Source organism: Pteropus vampyrus, unplaced genomic scaffold (genome assembly GCF_000151845.1).
Source record: "Pteropus vampyrus isolate Shadow unplaced genomic scaffold, Pvam_2.0 Scaffold38, whole genome shotgun sequence".
NCBI classification, from domain to species: domain Eukaryota; kingdom Metazoa; phylum Chordata; class Mammalia; order Chiroptera; family Pteropodidae; genus Pteropus; species Pteropus vampyrus.
Window position 1 is genome coordinate 8,066,242 of NW_011888819.1, and position 6,159 is coordinate 8,072,400.

Consider the following 6,159-nt stretch of genomic DNA (forward strand, 5'->3'; position numbering starts at 1 on the left):
GACATGACATAGACTTATTTATAGTCTCAGAAAAGGTTCAGGAAAAGACTGGAGGAGTATCAAGTATCAAACAGGTAGAGTTCATTTGGCTGGGTTTTAGTTTCCTTTAAATATACTTGTCTATTTTTTTCCTGTAACTAAAATTGAACATCCATTCTTTCCACTTAGCCTTTAGTGCACTTTGCTTCCCATTAGGCACTATAAAAAATTTAGCTTAAGTTCTATGCTGTGAAATGTATTTTTCTTAAGTAGACATAATAATATATTTCTAAACCTTTCCCCTATATTGCATTCATCTGTAAAGCTTCATAAGTAGTCACACTGTGAAACTGATTACTTGGGCAATGAGGCAGAACCTAATCTTTGATAGTCAAAGATAATTCTCTGTCCTGGAACAAGGTAGCTCTATTTCATAAAGTTAATTTTTATTTTCCATAATGCTAAATGCTCAAAATAGAAAAAAAAATGTTTGTCTTTGAATTCCACTACGTGTATCATTAATAAAGTAATTTTGTATGTCAACATTATGTACTGTGATGGTTAGAAGAAGGTGTCATTTTCATGGCATTATTGTTACTTGCTTAAGTTCAATAAGAATCTGTTCTCCTTGTAGCAGGATATTATTGGAAACTGGTTATATTACTAAGGCTTTGACTGAAATGCCATATTTGAGAGAGACATTCATAGACTCAAATATGACCAGACAACTTTAAGGAAATAAGATTTATTTATGAAAGCCAATTAAGACTTGGAAATATCAGTCTGGTACGTTATAGGGTTCCCATCAGCCTTACTGGAAGGTCACTTGCTATCAAGTAGAGGAACCTCAAGATATTTTGGACACTTTAGGAAGAGAAGAATTCACCCAAATTTATAGATATTACAAAGTCTGATGACAAATCTTTGCCATGGCTTTTCTGGTCTCAAGAGACCTCATAGTTCAGTTTGCAGATTCCTCAAAGAGACTATATAGTTAATTAGTATTCTTATTGGACTAATATAAATAATGAGGCCAAACTTATTGAAACTAGACTTATTTTCCAATCAAATTAGTCTTAGTTTAACTATCTGTTAAATATGAGGGTGATTTTAGGGAGAAAACATGTTTCAGTAATATACTTTTATAATTATTAGATTCTAGTGTTATTCATTATCTTTGAAAGTTTTTGTTTTCTACCTGTAAACTGGACTGGATACTGAATTACAGTTTCCTCCAATATTTGGCTATGGCTCTCCAAAACAACCTTACCAATTTTTCTCTCATTTTTTGACTTGGAATTATTGAGAATTAAAACAGCATTTTTCCCAAGACCATGCAAGCTAAGGTTGGATAACGACATAAACTTCAGAGAAATCACCATAAGATAGAGAAAATGTTCATGCCTGTTGCAGAAAAATCACTAGAGACATTCAAACCTGCAAACCAGGAAAATCTATCAGATTGTGACTGCTTTTATTCACTCCATCTGAAAATGCTTTGAGCTAGACTTATAGAAATCTTGATTGGCTGCCCTCAGAACTCAGAAACTGGGATCATAGTCTGCTTCAGTTATTAACTACTTTTTTTTTCCCCACAGAGATGCGTTTTATTAAATACCTGATCACTCATACCATAGGCCTAGCTTTCAGTTAAACAACTGTTTAACTGAACTGACCTGTTCTCAAGACAGACTAGTTTAATTAGATATGGAACCATCTATCACCAAACTCCTGGAATGTGAAACTTCTCAGAAGTTTCAGAGGTGGGAACTATCAGGGTTCAGAACAGGCCTCCTCAAAATATGCCAATTTGACATGTGAATAATTTTGAGCTGAAGGCAGTTAAGACCCTGTAGGCCCACAAGAAACTTTTACCTCTCCCTTATTGCATAACTTAAATTAAGGGACTTACCTATAATAGGAGTAATCATCAGAAATAACTTTTTTTTTACCTGTTTATATGGGAAGGCAAACTACTAATTACTGGGCATTTATTCTTTTTGGCCTGCAATGACCTTCCTCCCCTCTGATACCCAAGGCACCTTACCTCATCCTTAGCTGAGAACATCATATACGCCAAATTTTCCCTTTCTTTCTTTGAATCTCTCAGGATATGTGGGGTTCCCATTCATACATATGTAGTTAACTTTGGTTATTTTCTTTGTTTCATGTAGATATAATTATTATATCAGCTAAAAGAACCTTGAGGATAGAGGAAAGTTTCTTCCTCCTTCATATAGTATATTGATTGAAAGAACAGAAATGTCTAAAAATTAGGCATACTCACATATGTATAGCTAGATACATCTTCATCTATATAAAAGTGGGATTTAAAAACTTGAAATTAAGCATTAGGCATAGTTTAGACACCTGTTTAAAAGTAAAAACATGCAAAGAGGCCAGTCCACTTCCCATTTCTTAACCATTACAAATATATAGTATTGTAAATAAATTTAGTTATTTTAAGTGACTTAGATAATGCAAAAAAAAAAAATTGGATTATCAAACAGACTCAAATGAATCAGAAATATTACCTAACATCAAGATTTAGTAGTCATTTCAAGTATGTAAGAGGTCATCTGCACAGGTGAAGCAGAGAGAGTTTGGGGATGCCTTCCTTGGCTCACCTCCCATGTCCTTTCTTCTCAGCCCTTCTCTGGCTCAGGTTGGTAGATGAGGTTTCTACATAAGCCATGCACACCTGAAGGGAGCAATTTATCTCATAAAACATTTCCATTTTACACCCGGATTATTATATAGTTTACATGTTTTTCAGGGCAGCATGCAGTCAAATCGAGAGATTCTAGGTTTGTTTGCTTTAAGTAATCCTAGCCAAATAAATATTTCTGCCAAGACCAATTACTTTCAACAGTATGTTTGTCCATAATGTTCTTAGAAGGAGATGAGTTCTGTAACCAGCTTCTTTGGTGTGCCCCTTCCTCTGTAGTAAGATTAAACACTTTATAGTTCAGTTGCTTAACCCTTTCCTCTTAGTAATATGTGAAAATTTTATACTTTCCGTTCACTCTTTGCAAACTGTAGAAAGCTTCTGTTCAGTCTTCAAGGATGGTATTTAATGGTCAAAAACTATATTCACTGTCACTGATTTATTTGTTGTATTTTTTCAGTCCTGCAATATTTATGGATAGTTTACTACATAATTATTTACCATGATTATCTTGAGGACAAAACAGATATGTGTGTATGTATATTTATAACTATATGTATATATATAATTTTACATATATATGTATATATATAATTTTCCATATATATATACATATATATATATATGTATATATATATATATACACACACATATACTCCTAAAGAAAGTGGTTATGACTAGATCAGCAATCTCAATTGAGAGGAAATATATATATATATATACATATATTTATATATATATATATATATGTATATATATATATACACACACATATACTCCTAAAGAAAGTGGTTATGACTAGATCAGCAATCTCAATTGAGAGGAAATAAGTTTATGTTTTAAATAAGAATGATGTAGTAAAAAGTTGTAAAACATTCTATACTAGATAATTATCTTTATTGTACATCACTGAGAAGAAGCTAAATCAACAGGGATTAATATCAAAATGGAAAATAAAATGGAACCTTCACCTGTTATTGCTGTTTTGTTAGGTCAATATCAAACTCATTAGTAAAAGCAGCATTATTATGATTGTTACAATAAGAAAATTGATAATACCTGTTCTATACCCAAGACATTATATCACATACTTTTTGTATTTTATAAATGATATTAGACTGTACTGGTTAAATTCTTATTGAGATAATGCAACATTATAAAAATTCCCAAGATATCAATGGCTAAAAACAAGCATTTATTTCATATTTAGAGGTATGTATATTGGTTGAGATTAAACTGATCTCATCAGGATTCCGGTGGATACTTCTGCAGTAGGCTGGATTCTAGGATTTGGTTTGAGTCCAAGTTACCTCCATATATCTTTCTTAAGGGACCGTGGATAAAGGTAAAATTCAATCTGAAGTTTCCACATTCACCTGAGGCCAACTTTTTCATGGCACCTAATAAAAGCTCCAAAAGGAACTAGAGGAACATGTCTATGCCTCATACAGCTTTTTTTCACTACTGGACCCACTTTCACTTCTGTCTTCTTTCCATCTGCCAAATAAGTTCCATATCTAGTCAATGACGTGTGTGTAAATACAGTGAACCCACAACGAAGCCAAGGCAAGGTTGGGCAGAATCAAAATAATTTGGGGCAAATATATAGTCTATCACATACAGCAGTGAATATTCATTTTTTGCCTTAAGTTTTAATACCAAATAAAATGCAAATTCACCAATAAGAGGCTTAGCATACTAGTTCATTTCAAACTTTTGAAAAATTTTTATTTCACCAATGAGGAAAAAAGGATTCATGTATTTTTTAATTGCCATTAGTGGATTTAGTTCTTGGTGAAGGAGTCAACATTTAAAATATCTCTAGAATAATAGAATGCTAATAGAAATAGAAACCAACCATACACTTAGGTCATTTTGTGACTTACTATGGCATAATTATAAGAGAGATAATTGTTCTTGTTTTAAATTTTAAAACCTTAAGATGATTGTCTTTAGAGAATATTATTTGAGGACTATTTTTGTATTCTATTGTTGAGTAACAAATTTCTATAAACTTGAAACATCCTCTTATTATCTCACAGTTTCTGTAGATGAGAAATACAGACAGGCTCAGCTGGGTCTCTGCTTAGTTTCTCACAAGGCCAAAGTCAAAATGTTGAGTCAAGATGCTGAGTTCTTAGATGGAGGCTCTGGGGAAGAATTCTCTTTTGATCTTATTCAGGTCGATGGCTGGATTGTTTCTTTGTCATAGTAAGATTAGAGTTCCTGTTCCCTTTCTCAGCTGTCAGCCAGGAACCACTTTCATTTTCTAGCTTCACTTGAATTCTTTTCCATACGCTTCCTCCATTTTCAAGCCTTAGATGGCATGGCAAATCCTTCTTGTGCTTCAGTTCCCTCTGGTTTCATCTTCTGCAGTGAGAAAACTCTCTGCTTTAAAAGGCCTCCTGTGATTAGATTAACAACACCTGAATAATTTCTTTATTTTATGCAAGTTCTTAGTAATCTTACCTACATCTGCAACATCTCTTTTTCCATGTAGCATAACGTAATCATGGTACTAACACCTGGAGGTAAAGGTCACAGGGGACATCTTAAAATTCTGCTTAACACAAAGAGAATCCTTTTTCAGACACATTTGATATTCAAATTAATTTAGCAGCAGAATTACAGATTAGCCTTTTAAATATTTTTCCTCATAAAACTATCAGATTTCCATTTCTCTGGGAGATTTTCTCCAGTTTACTGTTCAATTACACCAGTTATGTTTTCTTCATTATTATTAAGAATTGCGTACATATTAGAGAAATTGTCATTCATTACTTTTTCACCTTTTTTGAAAAGACACAGGCTAATTTGGTAGATGAAAACTGACATCTTTAAAGGCACAAAATATTACAATTTTTTCCCCACAAAACTGTAAGGTAGACAAAGTATTATCAGTAGGCATATCTTGCCATGCCTTAAAAAAGATGAGATGAACTAGTTAAAACTGATGTTGTAAAAAATATCTAATATAATAGAAAGACTATAAAAATGTTGAATATAGCCAGGGCACTATTTAGATAACAGATTATAAAGGTTAGCAGAATCCAAGCTCAAGGATGTCCAGTACAGACTTTCCCACAAGAAGTTATTTAATAACAATGCCCAGACTTTTAAAACAGTATACTAAAATTGCTTCAATTATAGAACATATTGTTATATAAATATTGGTCTGTCTAGAGCAAGATCCTGCCATAAAGATTAATGTTAAAGACACAGTGACCACAGATGTTTCAAAAAAACACCAAACCGAGATCACTTGTAAGACATTTTATTAAAGTCTATCCTCTCTTCTTTTGAAGCATGACCGTAATTGATGATCCAGGGCAGCTTAACAAGTACCCAATTTTCCCAAGATTTGTTCTTTGTTTTAGAAAGTATGAAGAAAAATAGAATTTGCTAGGACCTTAAGAGCTTCTAAAATGGTCACTAATATGAGCATTGTAAATATAAGCAACGAAACTGGCCATCCTCACAATATCTAGAGGCCATCGACATCCCATTTCATG

At 32.9% G+C, this 6,159-nt stretch overlaps 1 pseudogene; it reads right to left on the bottom strand.

The window, feature by feature from the left end:
- Positions 1–2,602: 2,602 nt before the first annotated feature.
- LOC111738431 lies at positions 2,603–6,092 on the bottom strand (annotated as a pseudogene).
- Between the last annotated feature and the right edge of the window lie 67 nt (positions 6,093–6,159).